Raw genomic sequence first — 18945 nt, forward strand, 5'->3', positions numbered from 1 at the left:
GTAGACATTATTTATTGAGCAGTAGAAACGTTCATGCAATAGCTTTGTAGTGCTTACATTATTGTTCGACATATGCTCCACTGAAATCATGGATCAGCTACACATGGACAACACATTTGTATTTTTCAAATACTTTAAGCAGAGCAAATCAAGTTGCAAGGATTACGTGGCACTTCTAGACTGGCCCAAGAATACCTGGAGAGGGAAAATACATACATCTTAACCCGTTAATTAACTTAAGATAGGAACTATGATGTAGGATTGAGTTTGGTAAATTTTTACTCACACTATGCTATATATTACCTTTAATGGCTGGAATGGGAATGCTTGCGGCATGGATCTAGGCAAGGCCCTGAGTGACGAACTGCATGTATCCTGACTTTCTGTTTGATCCAGCCAACATATAAACTGGGTAACCTACAGGTGTACCCCCCGTAGAGGCATGAGACTACTGTCTATGCCTTGGGTTGATGACGTACAGCATTGGTGGCATTTACCGATTTCTGAAGATTTATATTTCTATGCAGACCTTTTTTTTGTCTGACTCACAGAAGTGCCAGCTACCACCTCACTTCTCCTAAGTTTCTCTGAGGTGGTAGTGACTCAGACCCTAAAATGAGGAAAGATGGAGACAGGGCTACCTTTACAAATGTCATGAGTTCCTTTAGGCAAAGGGTCTGAGCAATTCCATTTGGTAGATGGTTGGGTTGAGGAGATGATTCAGAAGATTCTATTGTTAGGGTATGGAAGTTTCTAGGCATGGCATACCCTTTTTTCTTTCCATGATTCCTCCTTCGGATTGGCTGATGACAGTGGTTTCACCCTTCATTGTGCTCTTCTTTTGGATACTCCAGTTTAAAGGCATCACCTTGTGCAAAGCCTGTTTCTATGTTTGTCTTTGTCTCTATCTGTGACTGGAGCCAGAAAATATCCTTTGAAAGGGAAACACCTCAAACAGTTTTCAGAACATTATACAGTGTATCCACATCCCCTGCCCGGAAAATGACTATGATATTAGGACCCAACCACTGAACATTGTTCCATTTCCAAGTTCTTTTTGACCAAGAAAATTTGTGCTCCGCCGAGTACCCATCCAGCTGCTAGGCAGCCAGATATGTCTGTGTGACAGCCATTCCCCAGTGATGGGTAGATTGCACCTGAATTCTGTGCTGCTTGCTGGAGCAACTGTGGATCTGCCTAGCATCTTGAAGCCTCCCTGCCTGGTGAGAAAGGGAAGAATTGTGCCTGGCCTTGTAGGAGGAGGGTTTCTTCAGCACACGAAGTCCAGCCATGTTCCCATTACAAGGAACACCCAGAAAAGCTGACTTGTATGTTGGAGTGCACCTAGTGCTGCCCTCAGGCTTGGTTCATTTGGTAAATTACATGAAGCAACAACCATTGTAAACATCAGTGAGCCATCAGGTGTCTCTGCTATGACCTGATGGGCCTGCTGTCATCACAATGAACAATGTGACCTGATACTGACACAGAAGAAGCCAAAGACTTCCTCAGAATCCTGAAGGCTGCAAAAGCCTTGGAGAAGCTGGCCGCTGATTCCTGGCCTGCTGTGCTGCAACTCCCATGTGACCTAAAAGGGGGACTGCCTCTACAACACTGCTCCAGCTACAGGAGGACTTTGCCATTTGACAGTAACTGCAATTTGACCCAAGAGGCAGAGCAGCCTCCAGGTAGGGCCGCCTGTGTAAATCAGCTCCCTCTGATGGAAGACTTTGTTGTGTGACTGCAGGGAGTGCAGATCGCCACCACATGACCAGCAATGCTTCACTCAGGCAAGTAACACTAGCCATGCATGCAAGACTGAGAGACTTTGGGCCATATTTATACTTTTTGACGCAAAACTGCGCTAACGCAGTTTAGCGCCCAAAAAATTTGCGCCGGCTAACGGCATTCTGAAGCACCATGCGGGCGCCGTATTTATTGAATGGCGTTAGCCGGCGTTAGCCGACCGGCGCTGCCTGGTGTGCGTGAAAAAAAACCACGTACACCAGGCAGCGCCGGCGTAGGGAAAAATGGCGTTCGGGCGTCCAAAAATGGGGCAAGTCAGGCTGAGGCAAAAAAAACGTCTTAACCCGATTTGCGCCATTTTTTTTTGGCGCCCAGACGCCATTAACATAACTCCTGAGACAGGAGTCATGCCCCCTTGCCCAATGGCCATGCCCAGGGGACTTCTGTCCCCTGGGCATGGTCATTGGGCATAGTGGCATATAGGGGGGCACAAATCAGGCCCCCCTATGCCAAATTTTTTTTAAAAAAAATACTTACCACAACTTACCTTTTCTTCCCTGGGGTGGGTCCCTCCATCCTTGGGTGTCCTCCTGGGGTGGGCAAGGGTGGCAGGGGGTGTCCCTGGGGGCTTGGGAGGGCACCTCTGGGCTCATTCTGAGCCCACAGGTCCCTTAACGCCTGCCCTGACCCAGGCGCTAAATTCCGGTGCAAATGCGGGTTTTTTTTGTCCCGCCCACTCCCGGGCGTCATTTTTGCCCGGGAGTATAAATCCGACGCAATAGCATCGGAGTAATTTTTTAAGACGGGAACGCCTACCTTGCATATCATTAACGCAAGGAAGGTGTTCACGCAAAAAAATGACGCTAACTCCATGAACTTTGGCGCTAGACGCGTCTAACGCCAAAGTGTAAATATGGAGTTAGTTTTGCGTCGAATTTGCGTCGAAAAAAACGACGCTAATTCGGCGCAAACGGAGTATAAATATGCCCCTTTATCTTGTCCTAAAACAGCATATTTAAACCCGGCTAGAGGAAATCCTGAATTATTAGCAAGATATGAAACTAAACTGACCTAGGGGTCCATTATATTGTGCTAGTAATTATCTATCCATAGTAGAATACTGCACTTTAGCCAACTCTCACCAGATATTCCCATTCAGTATTTGCTCTGAATAGAGGAGTGGAAGTTACATCCATAGTAGGATAGCACTTGCTTAGGGAAGGGGGGGCTCCCTCCCATACATTGGTTAGAGATCATAGTTAGTAGGTGAACCCTGTGACTGAGTCCCATTACTGTGTGTAATTGTAAGGAAGTGGGTTATCAATTGGGGTGGACATGATTCCACCTCAAGGAATAAATTCACAAATTTGTCAGGATAAGCACACACCTTCAATTATTCAAATCTGGGTTCAACCCCTGCAGCAGCTATGGCACAGATCAGGTAGGCTTAACTTAGGAAAAGTGTGTTAAATATTTAGCAGTTCCAAAACAATCAAAAAGTAAAACGACACACTAAACATCCCACAACCAATTTAAAAAAATCAAGGAGATTTTAATAAGAAAAATTACACAGAAATTACTCCAATCCAATCAGGGAAACAGGAGCTGTATTTTTTTTAGGTCAAAAGGCACCAAGAAACAGCATCGCAGCTATGGCTAAAGGAGGCTAGGCCGATCGCAATGCACCCAAAGCTGGCTAATCCTAGTACAAAGGCCTGGTCAAAGACGTTACTTCTGACATATTCTTTTTTCTGGAAGTGAAAATCCTTCTGCATGGCGAGGTTGAGGGCAATATCAGAAGAAGTGTATCAAAGTCTGATATCCATTAGCGAGTTTTCACTGAATATGGAAAAGCTTTTCAAATTTCACACCTAACAAAAGCCTTTTTTCAGCCGGATATTTTTCATACTATCACCTGGTCAAGACTTCTACGTTCAGACATTTATTTTTGATGCTGAAAAACCTTCAGGGGAGTAAGCCTGGAAGCCCTGTCCAACAAAGTCCTCTAGAAAACCTTAGCCTTAAATTCCTGCTGAAGCCAAAACTGTTCACCCAACGTTTTCCTCTGTGGAGTAATGCCCCTTGGTCACCTCTAAGGCTCCCAGAACACCACGGAGCAGCACTTGGGGCCAAGGACTCACTCCAGCAGAGACCACCAGCTGGACTCAGTCATGGTCAACTGGCCACTCCAGAAAAAAGGTTACTGCTGTTATTGCTGATTTTGATGTCCCCTAGCCAGAAAGGACATCAGCAAACTGACCTTTGCACTTTACTTCTTAACCCTGGGTACATGGGGAGCAGGTCTAGTCTTTAAGATCCCCACACAGGTCTTAGATAGCAGTCTTCTTCTATCTACAGGTCCAGGGGCACCATTACAGATAGTACCCTTGGGGCCAACTGTTGTGTGTGTGTTTACCTGATTTTGCATTTTAGCATTGTAATTGTAGTTTCGTTTTTCTCATATAAATAGCTACAGCACTATAAAGTGGGCTATTTGCACTGCATTGAGTGGCTTTGTAAGAGAAATGTTACGCAACACAGCAGCTTGCCCTGTATTATGTTACATATCTAGCTGGGAGGTGTTCCATGAGTGGAGCATGGTTGTTTCCATGCATCTACCTATGGAGTTTTGTGCATGCCCAGGTTTACTAAACCTAATAAGCCTGGAAATGCATCAAAATGCTACACCTTCTCCAGTGAGTCATAACAAGGAGAAATATCTTTATTTCTCCTTGTTATTAACTCTTTCCATGTGTGCTGCATTCTGCAGCATACAGAGAAAGAGGGAACTGCCGCTAAGGGTTGTTTTTGTGCTGGAAGGTATGCCTTCCTGCTAAAATAAAATCCTGTTCGAAACGCATGCACCCTTGCAACAGGGTGCAAGGGTGTTCAGCATTGGCGCTAGGAAGCACACAGTGCTTCAGGGCAAAGAGAGAGCAGAAATGTTTCATGTCTTTGTAAATATGGAGCACTTAAGCTCATTCCCTTTCACACAACATAACAACTTTGCTTTCTGCCCTACATTGTGTGAAACATTAGCAAATATGCCCCTCAATTCTTACATGTTCCACCTTTAGATACTAGGCATCCTACCTTGTGGGCTACAATGAATAATTAAGGATGGCTTACTTATTAATTAAACGTAAGGCTCCATCTTGACAAAAAAGGTTATTTTGAGAGATCTACATGCAGGTAGTCAGACTACACATGTAGGCCTGAAGCCGTTTTACTTGTTAGCCTAGTGGATGGCACACTATGTGTTCCCATTCAAAGGCGTCATTTAACCTCCCTTGCCAAGGGTTTATTATCTACACCATGTACTATGGCCTTACTGGATTGTTAAATATGCCAATGGGGGATTAGCCAACTTTATCATGATTCAGAGGTCAGTGCACCACTGCCTTTTGTCTAGTTTGCTATCTAAATACCACATACATACATACATGCATACATACATACATGCATACACACATGAAGACCACATTCACTAATAATTTTGTCAGCAGTGCCCCAGTGTGCAGAGTTTAAAAACCAGCAGAATCAGTGGGTGTGACCATGCACAAAGAGGCATTTTCCTGCAGTAGTAGGATATTTTATTTCATAAAACCTTCTTTTTTGCAAGAAGGGTATTTTGCTGGGTACCATCTTAATGTGTCTATTGGTTGATTGTAGAATTTTGAGTTTTTGCACCCCACACTACTTCCCTGAGAAGCATTTGACTGCTCGCTCTCACTACCCTGAGTGTCAAGTGTGGAAAGGCTGTACAAGGCCAAGTTTGCATAGAAAGACAGACCCCAGAACACAGTGGCTAACTACCATAGCCAACACAGTTCAGGCTCAGTAGTCCTTGTTTGCCATGTGCCACCCAAACAAGGTTTAATAGTTATAAATGAGTAACTGATAACAGAAATGGAGTTGAGAGTCACTCTGTGGAAATAGTATGGTAAGTACCTGTACAATGTGTACTCTCTTGAAAATACTATTGCCTAACTGGCTTTATTTATTTCATATATTTATGCATTCTTATAAAGTGCGCTTGACCTGAGGGTATCAGCAGTACATACCAGCAGGTGAAGTAAAAAAAACTGTGACATTACATATAACAGGAGAACAAAATATATGCATTTCAGCAAACAATCAAGAACATATGTCAGTTGGCGCTGTAAGGAATTACGAATAAAGTGGGGAGATAATAGAACTATGGAGAGAAGGAGATTGATTTTGGGACAGGGGCAAAGAGTATAGTTTTTATATAGGGTAGGTGTTTCAAAGTCTGAGATGGGGACTGAAAGGCAAAGTTAGGAAAGCCATCAGCAGCCATAGAAGCCAGCCAAATACTGAGCAAAGGTATGTCTGGATAAGGGTGACAAGAAACATTTAGTAATAAGAGTCTGGAAGAGGGAATAGAAGAGAGAAGGGATGAGTAGGGCACAAGTATTTCAAACGAAGATACAAAAGGCATACTGAGGGTAAACAAAACAAAGATTTATTATATTTCATAAATACCTTGAGAAAGAGAATATGCTTACCAGCTTTGTTATGACAGGTCGTGGGGAACCCAAGCAACAAACAAAGGAAGCCGATAACAGCAACTGTAGCATCCCAGGTCAATAACCAACTTGGAATTCATGGAACAAGAGGGAGAACAAGAGAGCAGCCAATAAGTAATCCAGAGGCAAGACGGAGTTCAGGCCACGATTCAAGAGGCAAGTCAGAGTTCGGGTAGGTCAGAAATTAGGCAAGATGGTCAGGGAACCGAGAAGGGAAACACAACAACAAAAGGTAGGGGCACAGCAGCGGTAAAGGAACGGAGGGAAAATGAAGGAGCATGGAAATGTTTCCAGGTACTTTGATTTACCTCCCCTTGACCTCTCCAGCGACGACCATGATGCCCCAGCTCCCACAGATCGGTCCTCCAAAACCTTCCTGGCTTTCTGGACCATATTCTACGGCAATAAGTCCGATAAGCGAATCCCCAAGTCCGCCTGACCCCCCCTCCCCCCCCCCCCCCCCCCCCCCACTCACTCCTTATTCGTGACAGGCACAAATAGCAACTAGGGTCACTTACAAAATATTGTTTGCAGCTCTATTATCGCAAAAAATGTGATAGAATCAAAAGAAGCATTAATAGTTATAGCAATTCATTCAACATTAAGGGAAAACATTTTGAGAGATACGGGAAGATCTCTTAACTAGTGCCTGCAATGTAGGCTATCATAACCATTACAGTTGATACAAAATCACTGAGAGACTTTGGCTTACAATATGCAATCATAAAAGGCAGGCATTATATTGCATTATACTGTATAAACCTAACATAATCCAAGCTAGAACGTCCAGGAACCAAAGCTTGGTACACACTGGTTGCTTAAAGATGTAGTCCAGTGGTGCTAGAAAATAGATGCAGAGTAGATTTACAGGCTCTACCAATGAAGATCATCAATAACAAAAGGACTCTTTCGACTGGACCTAAAACACCAACAGAAGAGGGTTGCGTGCCATTGTTAGGTGGATAAACATTCGCAATTTGTATGCTCAGAAGGGTTGTGGAGACAGAAGCACCGGGCATTCTCTATTACCTGGGGCAACCAATCTAGTAAAACAACAGGCGGTCCTTGCGGTATATTTATAGTTAAACTCTTTTTGTTGGTATTTTAAACAAATATGTCCACCTACAGCTGTCAGCAGGTGGGGTTGGACGAGGCAAAGGTAACAGAAAAACAAACAAAAGGGTACAAATAAACGAATCCACTTAACAGGTATTTCCAGCTTCCCTAAGCATCACATTTTGCACGGTAGTGCACACCCGGCATTAGCTTTGGCGTGGTTTTACCCGGGTTATATTCTGCTGTATTCTAGGTGGAATGTATTCATACTGATGAATCCGATGTTGCTTTGAAGGTCTACCTGTGCAAGCTGGAGTTCCTTTGAATACCGGGGGCATGTGAGTTTCTTACATTCTTGGGCCATTGAAGGCGATGCAGAGACCCCATCCCTTTTCAAACTGATCTAACTTCAGATATGGCGCTGCTGCATTTTGCTGCTTACGAATATTTCCATACTGAGGAGTTCTCATAGTTTGCGTGGCCAGGTTACGTCATCTGACCCCAGAGGGCAGTGGTGAGCTATTTGGCAGTGCGTGGTAATAGTGTTATAGTCTTACCTCTACATGACCGCAAGGTTTATTCTGGAGTCCGAAATTGATGGTGTGTGCTGGGAATTCTAGTATGTCAGTGTTGAATATTGTGTTTATCTTCAAGGGTATTTACTGCCAATATTGTTTCGATTTGGAGCACAACAGCAGATAGGTTAGTGTGCCTGTACCACCGCAGTTTCGCCAAGTCAGAAGGTTTTGTGGGATTCCATGCATTGAGTGTATTGTGTGTAATAATCTTTATTTTGGCTAAAAGCCATAAAAGATACATATATGGATTATAAGAAGCAAAGATAAAACAAACCAGTGCCATTGTGTCGATTACTTGGATTTGAAATATAAGTTGATACAGTCAACACACTCGTTAAACAGTTACATATCAACCGTCAAAGAAAAAACCAGGGCCTATATTTATACTCTGTTTGCGCTGGATTTGCGTCATTTTTTTACGCAAATTCGTTGCAAACAACTCCATATTTATACTTTGGCGCTGGACCCGTCTAGCGCCAAAGTGATGGAGTTTGATTCATTTTTTGTACGTGAAAACCTATTTTGCGCTAATGACATGCAAGGTAGGCAATCCCATGCAAAAAATGACTAAAGCATGTGCACCTTATTTATCCTCCGGCGTCAAAATGACGCACAGGAGGAGGCGGGCCTTAAAACATGGTGCCCAGCTGGATTTGCGACATTTTTTAACACCTGGGTCAGGGCAGGCGTTAAGGGACCGGTAGGCTCATTTCCATGGTGGGAGACCCTGGAAGCAGTCCACAGGTGCCCTTCCCTGCACCCAGAGACACCCCCTGCCACCCTCGCCAACCCCTGGAGGACACCCATGGATGGGGGGACCCATCCATGGTGAGTGCAGGTAAGTGTGTATATATATATATATATATATATATATATATATATATATATATATATTTGTTTGTTTAAGTGGCATACGGGGGGCCTAACTTGGGCCCCCTTACATGCCACTGTGCCCAATGGCCATGCCCAGGGGACAAAAGTCCCCTGGGCATGGCCATTGGGCAGGGGGCCATGACTCCTGTCTTAACTAAGACAGGAGTCATTTCCATGGGGGTTGTGCGTCAAAATAGTTTTGACTCTGACCTGACTTGCACCAATCTTTGGCGCACAACCCCCAGTCTTCCCTTCGCCTCCGCTGCCTGGTTAGAGTCATTTATTTTGATGCTAACCAGCCTGCAGCGCCGGCTAACGTCATTCCATAAATAAGGCGCCCAGCTGCCGCATTGGAATAGCGTTAGCCCGTGCTAAACTTTTTGACGCAAATCTGCCCAAGCGATGATTTGCGTAAAAAAGTATAAATAAGGGCCAAAATGACTAGTACTATCTAGAACACATTACACAAAATAAAATATACAGAGAAAAATGTCCTTGACCCCAAGGCAGTAAAATGTAGTTGCTGCCTTAAAAGAGCATGAAACAGTTAATTACAAAGAAGGAAGATTTGATCAAATAAAAACAGGCTGGAACTAGCAAAAATGCACCTAAAAGCGAAGGGGAGCAATTATTGGCTTTTGACCATAAATAAAACAAGATTAAATGGGGCACTTGGCTTCACTGCAAGAGGAGACAGTATTCAACAGACACAACTTGTTCCTGTTCCTCATCACGGATTGCAAATATCGAGAAGTGGTAAATACAATATTTTGCATAGTATTAAATTTCAGTAGTCGGAGAGCCTCAGTAAATTTCCTTACTCCCAAAGTCCAACACAATGGCACTAGCCATCTCCTTCTCACATTCACGTAAGCAGGACAAAAAAAAGGCAGCGGTGGCCGCAAGAGAGGCAAGCCCAACTAGTGGAGTCACCCGATCAAAACCCACTTTTGTGTAAAAGATAAAAAGAGGGAGTGTGCCATAGCGGAATTGAAGGTAGAGCCACTCGGCGGCCTTGGGTTCTATTTCATCCAGAAACCGCTCTGCCCAGAACTCATTCTTTGCCACAAGAAAAGTGTTGATCAGGGACCAATAAAACAGATGCACCCTCATCAAACTCAGCTCATATTGTCCATAATTCCCCTTGAGGGACAGCTTGTTGATAGACGTGGCAGAGGAAGGTACCTCCCAAAGTGACCAATTGCCAGACTTCCTGAGGGTTTCTCTGACATACTTAATCCACAGGATCTTACTAGAGCCAGAAAGGTCCAACATCTCTTTCAACCCCTGGCGATAGGAAAACAACTCGGGAGTAGCCCAAATCCTCTGCCAATAGAGAATCGGTCTCAGGCCAATGCCATCAGAGATTGGCTGCAGCCCCAGATAGAGTCTAAAGGGGAGAAGGAGGTACTGACTGGAAGTCTGAACAGTTGAGGCAAAAAGCGATTTTCCACAACTGATAGGGCTGAGGGGTCCTTGTGGCCCTAAAGCTCAACCCCATATAAAACAGCACCTTGGCCTACTGTTTGTAAATTTGTCATGCTGGAAGAATTGGCCGGAAATGAGATATACGATGTAGCCTGATTGCTGCATGGAAGGGTATAAAACCAGTTAAATGTGGTTTTTACCATAGCTTCCTTACGTAAGTGTGGTGCTGATCGCAGACGTGCATGTTATGTGGAATACGCTAATCCATTCTTTATCAGGAAGTGTATGCTCTACCTCAGCCTCCCATCTCTTTTGTATGAGTGTTTTCCCAGATGTCTTGTACCTTGGAAATGGGTAAATGTCAGACAGCATATGTTTATCATCTTCCTTTCTGACAACCCAATTTATAAATGTGGTAAGTGGTATGCTGGCATGAGGCCTAAGGGTAGCATGGATTACCCAGTGCCTTATATACAGTTGTCCAATTCTTTCTTTCTGAGGGACCCTATAGTTATTCTTAATTTGGTCACAAGACTATAACCCTTCAGGATGGTAGAAGTCCCCTATCCTTTTACAGTTTGCTTTTCGTCGTTCAGAGTAGGCATCTCCTGATGAGGCAGGGAGAAGTTAGTTTTGCCGATAAAGGGGTGGCCCTGGTGACTGGAAAGGAATACACACCCCAAAGGTCATTGTTTCTTATTCAACAACTCCATCTTCCAAATGTGCATCCCTATGATGTGTGGATCCTTGAAACATCAGTCCTACTCCATTCCAATGTATAGCCGATTTGGTCCATTGTGTAATAATTAGCCAGGTTAGGGATTTCCAGGCAAGCCTTCTCCTGCGGTAGGCATGAATGCTTTTTTGACAGAGGGAGCTTTTTACCTTCCTCAAGGAATTTTCTTCAGTTTTTTTGTTCTTTGGTTTGTGTATCACCTTTGTGGGAAGGGGTGCTGCAAATGAAGGGTTTGAATCACACAAAAGATTGTGGGCAGGACACTCATTTTGACTGTTGTGATGCTGCCCAATCAGGACAGGCTGCCCAGTTGCCAGGACTGCTGCTTTTTGGCTTTCTCAAAGGTCAGAGTAGTCCTGGGTGGCTCTTTTGTCAGTTGAGGGACAGAATTAGGGGCATATTTATACTTTGCCTGCGCTGAATTTGTGTAAAAAATAATGACGCAAAGTTGGCGCACACCCTACACCATATTTATACTTTGTCCCCCGACCCCGCGAACGCCAAAATTCCCCGTGTGCGTAATTTTCTGGATGCGTCAAACCCCGTGCGTTAATGACATGCAAGGTAGGTGTTCCCGTCCAAAAAATGACTTAAACACCCGTGCGCCATATTTATCCTACCGCACAAAAATCCTGCACAGTCGGGAAGCGGAGTCGAAAAATGACACAGCCCGATTTGCGTAAAAAAATAACGCCTGGGTCAGGGCAGGCGTTAAAATGGGGCAAACACATCAGTACTTAAGGAAAACACACAGAAGCAACAGCAGAGCTCCAAAAGGAAGACATGGAGGTGCTATTCATCCAGCATGCACGAAGACGCAGAGCACAGGGCCAACAGCAGCAGCTTTCACCACACCAGCAGGGGCCCCAAAGGCAATGCAGAAGGCAGGAGGGGATATTCAGGACCAGGACAAACCTTCAGGGACTCAGGCAACAAGACATCATCCAGAGACTCAACTGGCAAGCCATTCAGCAGCTGCTTCGCAACATTAAGCCACAGCATTCCACCGGAGACCAAACTGCTAGCTGTCCTCCACATGTTGGCAAGTGGCTTGTTTCAAACCACTGGTGCCCTGGTTGCCGGGATCTCACAGCCCTCATTCTCTGCCTTCCTACCCAAGGTATTGGATGCCATCTTCTCCCTCACACCCACCACATCAGCTTCCCCAACACACAGCAGAAGCCGCAGGAGACCAAACAGGGCTTCTACCAAATCAACTGCTTCCCACACGTGCTTGGTACCACTGACTGCACACATGGACGCATTGTGCCACCTGCTGCAACCGAGCATCTATACCACAACAGGAAGCACACACACTCCATCAATGTGCAGCTCATTGTCGATCACGGGGATTGATCACCAACATCGTGGCAAAGTATCCTGGGAGTGTACATGATTCATTCATCTTCCACCACTGCACCAGCAATCAACACTTCCCAGATGGACGATATGGCAATGGCCTACTTGTTGGTAAGTACAGAAACCTACTTATATACACACACCACAGCAGCCCTCTAGGACACACAACACATACACCACTACATTGACGCGTGGCCAGGAAGACACTGAGGTTGTGATACTGGTAGGCATGTTTGATATCCTCACACAATTGGATACACACCTAGGGACAAATGACAGATGCAAATAACAGGTGCCACTCTAGAGCCACACAGGACAAATTTAAAACCACACAGTGGCAATGAAATGGCCTTAACTGCCTGTACAACTTGGAAGATTAATCTTACAATATCACATCAATAACACACTTCCAAACAATATATACAGTGTAAGGGGTATGCAATATGTTTCGCTGCAGAAATAATACCATGACAAACATAGCATGACGATGATGACTCTAATGAAGGGGACATGGAATCATTGTGGCTGTACCAATATCTCACATCACTCCTGGTCTGACATTGCCCACTACCAATAAGCAAGTGGACTGTGCTAAGAACACATATTGATGTGACAATTTTGCAAAGGGCACATTCCTACACATACGGTTTGAGACAATTACACATATACACAACAGATGTAGTGGTATATGGACCTTCCGACACTTAAACCGTCAACCTCACAACCAAGTTAGCCAGCTGAACTGGACCAGGTTCAGTAGTGTAGGTACACGTTTGAACACGAGTCAAATCGGTAAGGGCAGATAAATAGGTCTGCATAGAACTTGTCACACATGGGATATTTGTGCATTGTCAATTGTCAACACGTCAGTGCTGCCAACTTATGGAGATGTGTTGTACAACGTCACCTAGCCAAATCAAAGGGCCTCACTGATGATGAACAAATTCTATTGCATATGTTAAATTGGATGGGATGTCCAGGCCATATAGATGCAACCATGTTACCACCACTGTGGAATTGATTCTGTGTATGGAAGTATAATTTCACCCCCAGTTATGACACATGGACACCACTTTTACATGCCATAAAGCATGGGAGTACATAATGTACTGCAAGTCTACAAAAATACCGCTGACATCCGGTCAGCCAAACACCAGTTCAGATAATGAAACATCCCAATGCCGATGGTTCATCCTAGAAGCCTAGGATTCCACACAATAACACAAACACAGATGAGTCACAGACAACACAAGAGAACAACTGCCATGCAAAGAGATAATCATGGTGCATGCAACATCCACATTTTTCACTCATTTTCTCTTTCAGCACATTGATAGCGCACCCCAATAATGTCAGGAGGCTCACAGTTGTCTGGAGGTGGGTGATGACTGCCTGGGGCAAGCCTACCATCAGCAGTCAGTCATCAAGGTAGGGAAAGACTGTGACCCCCAACCTCGAAGATGTGCTGCAGCCACCACCGTCACTTTTGTGAACAACTGAGGGGCATTGGTACAACCAAAGGGGAGCACAGCAAACTGAAAATACTCCTGGCTCATGTGAACCACAGGTAATACCTGTGGGTATGCAGGACAGGGATGTGCAGATAAGCATCCTGCAGGCCCATGCTACCAGCTAGGTTCAGGGGCAGACCAGACCTTGGCCAAAGTAAGCATCTTGCATTTGTCCTACTGCAGGAAGGCACTGGGAAGACAAAGGTCTAAGATGGGACAGAGGCCTCTGTCTTTTTTCGGTCCCAAGAAGCAGCAGGAGTAAGGATCACAGTTATCTGGCAACAGTACCCTTGCTATAGCTCATTTGGCTAAAAGAGACTGCACCTTCTGCTGCAATAAGGAAAGTTGGTCCTCTGTCAGGTGTGAGGATGGTGGAAGGCACAGTGGATTTATAAGGAATGGTACAGTTACCCAACTGAACAATTTGCAGGGCCCACTTATCTGAAGTTATCGTTTGCCAGCCTAGCAGAAAATGGATCCTGCCTCTAACGGGGTGGCTAACAGCACACTAAAGAGGCTTTGGTGCTGCAGCAGCTGGAGGTGCTGAAGACTGGTCTGCATACTGTCCCCGTTGTCCACATGCTCTGTGGGTACTGCAACCACAAAAGGGGTGGGAAGCAGGGGAGGCTATACTGATTGCACCTGCTGGCGGTGCTGAAAACCCCTACCATAGCCAGAGGGTATGAAACTGGTGATGTGGCGGACGTGGAGAAAGCTGACAGGCCCAGGAAGCGCACTGTGGACCTGCTATCTTGAAAGCGCTCTAGGGCAAAGTCTGCTTCATCCGCAAAAAGATGGGAACCGTCAAAGGGCATGTCTATGAGACTGGCCTGGACACACCCCCTCCAAAAAAAAAAGAGGGGAGTACATTCAGGCATGCTTGTGAAGGGCCACGCTGGTTTCATTGGCTCTACCCAGAGTCTGTGGTATTTAGGCCACGGAGAATGGTGAATTTGGCCAAATCACAACTGTTCTGTATGGCCTGACTTAGGAACCGTCAAAGGGCATGTCTATGAGACTGGCCTGGACACCCCCCCCTCCTAAAAAAAAAACAGGGGACTACATTCAGGCATGCTTGTGAAGGGCCACGCTGGTTCCATTGGCTCTACCCAAAGTCTGTGGTATTTAGGCCACAGAGAATGGCCAAATCACAACTGTTCTGTATGGCCTGACTTAGGATGACACACGCTTCCTCAACTACAATAGGTGGCAGCTGGGCTATAGAGTCCCACAAAGCACAACTGTTTTGACCTATGGAGGCAGCTTGCATTCACTAAGGGGGCGGGCCAAACTTGTGGACAAGAACACTCACTTTTTAAAAGGATCTATCCTCTTCAATTCCCTTAAAGGAGAAGACAGGAAGAAATCTGAGTTGACCTTGCTGGCCAAAGCCTGTACCATAAGGCTCTCAGGAGTGGGGTGCTAGATGAGTAAGTCTAGGTCATCCGGAGCAGGTCAACAGTGCTCACTGCAAAGGAGATTCTTTCTCTGTGGCATGGCCCAGAGCCAAACTCAATCCATTGTCTAGAGACATATTCAGACCACTGGCATACTGGAGGTCTTCATACCAATTGTCCTGATAATAGGGCTGGGCAATCATAACCACCATTATCCAAATCTGTGGCAAACAAATCATGAGCTTGTGTATTGGAATCAGAGGTGGAGGTAGGCTCCACTATGTTACGAGGACAACACAACCTTGATCGTGGTGGCACCATCTCAGTGTACAATAATACCAGGCACTGGACATCGACTGGTTACAATGTTGCCAGCCTTGTGTCAGTTCATCACATTCAGGCGCAGGATGTGGCAATGGAAAGGGAGCCAGTACCAAAGCCGTTCCAGAGCACGGAATAAAACCAGAGGGCCCAACTAATGCCGAGGGCTGACCTGCCAGCCAAAACATAAGTTGGGAAGCCTCTCAATTCTTTGGAGCCCAAACTTGTGCCTCCAGAAGCAGGTAACATGCCAAAAAGCTGCAGCAAGGCATCACTGAATTCTGTGATTTGTTGCCACGTTCCCGATGGCCTGGGAAACTCAGATTGCCTCAAGGCACGTGCCAGAAACGGCTCTGAAAAGGAACGGTTTTGGGAGCAAGAATGGAAGACCTGTTGAAACCCCTGCACCTTCTCAAAAGATCGAGAGTGGCAGGAAGGGGCGGAGTGCTGCTTGGACTTTGTTTTTTTTTATTCAAATTACCCAAAGATTTGGACCACAATGACGATTTGTCACTTGAATGACCTCAGGACTGGCCACAACATGGAGTCTTGTCATGCTTCGTGATGAACAACTTTGCTTCCCAAGCCCTGATGGTGTTGTGGTGCGTCAAGCAGCAGTCACTGCAGCCCTTGGAGTTGTGGTCCAACCCTATGCACCACAGGCAAACAATGTGTTGGTCTGTCATAGAAATGTGTTTGCAATATTCCCCAGAAGGTTTTTAAACCCTGCAGGTTTGGGTGGAGACATTTTCCCTCGCACACAGTGGAAACATTTATTTATTTATGGTAAAATCAAAATAACTCTCTAACAAACTAGGGGTAGCTTTGGATCCACATCTGTTGGTGTGGAAGGAAAGGAACTGATGTCAGCACACATGGGTGGCATCTATATAAGGTCCCGTGCATCACGTCCAGAGCAGAGTGACGTCAGTGTGAAGATGCATGGTGCTGCTTACAAACAGGGGTACAGCTTGAGATTTTTCAAATCCAGTCTGATGCCTGTGGGAATATCTTCAAAAAGTGGAATTGCAGTTAGAAGTCTCGATCAGAGATTCGAATTACTTTATACAAAACCAGCACCAAAATGTGTAGGTGGCGAGTGTTGTAACAGATTGTTAATATTGCGTAGCAACTGTACAGTTAACGTCACTGACAGAGAATAAGGAGCTGTTAACAAATTGTACCCTGGTAGGTATTCTCACAATAACATAAATGTAATGCATGGGCACATGAGGTAGTGAAACATAAAAGAAGCACCTTCCAGCTCTCATTAAAATAGACTGCTTTACTCCTAAAACTAAATGGAGTGCAAGGATTAGTTGGCGCAGACTGTGTGATAAATCAAAGATAAACGTGAGTTGTACCTGTCTATTGCTCAGAGATGTCAGGGTTTGAAAATATTTGTTGACTGTGTTCCCAGCAGGAAATAACTGGTATTGGGCAGATTGTGGGCACGTACTACTCACAACCTGTTAGAACACTAAGGGCCAGATGTAAAAGACCTTTTGCATTTCTCAACAGTCCAAATCGGTATTTCGGGCAGTTAAGAAATGCAAAACGGCCTTTTCTGATGTACAAAGGTCTTTAGGAAATCACAAATAGGGACTACCTATTTGCAATTCCAATTCTGATGTACAAAGCATTTCCTAAATGTAATTTGGACATTTAGGAAATGCAATTACAATGACTTGAAGTCGATGGTAACCACATGCAATTTAAAATAAGCATTTGCAATGCAATGGGTCTCGCATTTGCTCAAGTTAGAGCTATTAGCATTGCAAATTCCTAACTGGACTTTTCTTGCCACATAAATTAAAAATTAAAAATAAAACAGTTGACATAAGCGACCCAATTTAAAGCGCCATGGCCGCCATGAGCGCGAAGGAGAGAGACAAAAGGAAAAAGAAGTTCGCTCACAGTCAAACTTATTGGCAATTGTGCAAGTATCCAAGTAACAGGGGAAGTCTGCAAGGCAGTAACAAAAGCACCCAACGGAGGGACAACGTAAAGCATTTACCAACAAAGGATTTTTGAAAGGCAAGCCCACAAACATGTGAATGTGATGGGCGTGCGGTGAGTGTGGTTAAAATCCCACAAGACTTACAACAGGTCAAAGCGCTCGCACGCTCGACCTAAAAAGCAACCCACAATGCTTTTTTTTATTTTTTTTATTGCAATAGAGTACACACATGCCCCTTGCGCATATATGTGCTCTACATGTGCACCACTATTTTTCGGGTGCACCAAGGGAGGCCTTTTACCCATTGCCATCCTTGGTTTTGCATTTCCCAAACAGTGATTTCCTAATATGAAAATCACTATTTGGGAAATGCAAAACCAGCCCAGACACAAATGCAATGGGATTCCTTATTTGTGATTTCCCAATAGTGATTCCTACATTGTGGGAATCACTATTAAGAAATGGGTATATCTGTACATAGCATTTTGCATTTCCTAAATAGCGATTTCTATGAAGTCACTATTTAGGAAATGTAAAACTGCAATTTAGTACATCTGGCCCCATGAAACTTCTATATCACAAAGATATTCATTCTGATAGAATGGCAGTTAGGGGCACGGACTACAAGAACTGAGGGGCTGATTTAAAAGCCCCTAGCATCATTCCAACGACACATTAGCGTCACTTTTTTATGCTAATGTGGTGTTAGATGGCCAAAAACGCCACATCATATTTACAAAGTGTCGCAATGCATGCTTTGCGCCACTTTGTAACCCTTTGGTCTACATTATACCTGCGCCAGGCATAATGTATGCAAAGGGGGCGTTTCCCGCTTAGGGGGGGCGAAAAAATGGTGCAAGTAAATCTAAAAGATTTATTTGCAACATTTTTTTCAGCACTTTTAAAGCCTGCTCAGAGCAGGCGTTAAAGGGGTATATGTCATTGAATACAATGGGCACCTATGCACTCTGCAGGAGTAGCACCAGAATTTTGGCACTACTCCTGCAGAGTACATCAATTGCATTAAAAAGAAAATGACGCTATTGCACCCTTCCCTGCGCCATGGTGTACCGTATATTAAATACAGTGCACACGTGGTGGCGGTAGGGGGGCACAAGGAAACTGGTGCTGCACTGGGTGCAGCGCCACTTTCCTTAAATCAGCCCCATAGTATTTTGGTGGAAAGGGACTGTGATTTCTTCTTTCGCTTTAACCACAAGTTATAGGAGATAGCTACGAAATAACCTCGGGTACAAGGAATGGGCCTTCTCTTTGGACAAGGAACGGTTAGGAACATTACCAAGTACATCAGCACTTTCAGAGCGCGAGTTTTGACTCAAAGCAATTTGAAGATTCTTTTGAGGGGGTTTGCCTGGGCCTGGAGAAGGATGCGTTTCCTGGCCAAAGTTCAAAGGGTTGCTATATTTTCA

Source organism: Pleurodeles waltl, chromosome 3_1 (genome assembly GCF_031143425.1).
Source record: "Pleurodeles waltl isolate 20211129_DDA chromosome 3_1, aPleWal1.hap1.20221129, whole genome shotgun sequence".
In the NCBI taxonomy this organism is placed as follows: Eukaryota; Metazoa; Chordata; class Amphibia; order Caudata; family Salamandridae; genus Pleurodeles; species Pleurodeles waltl.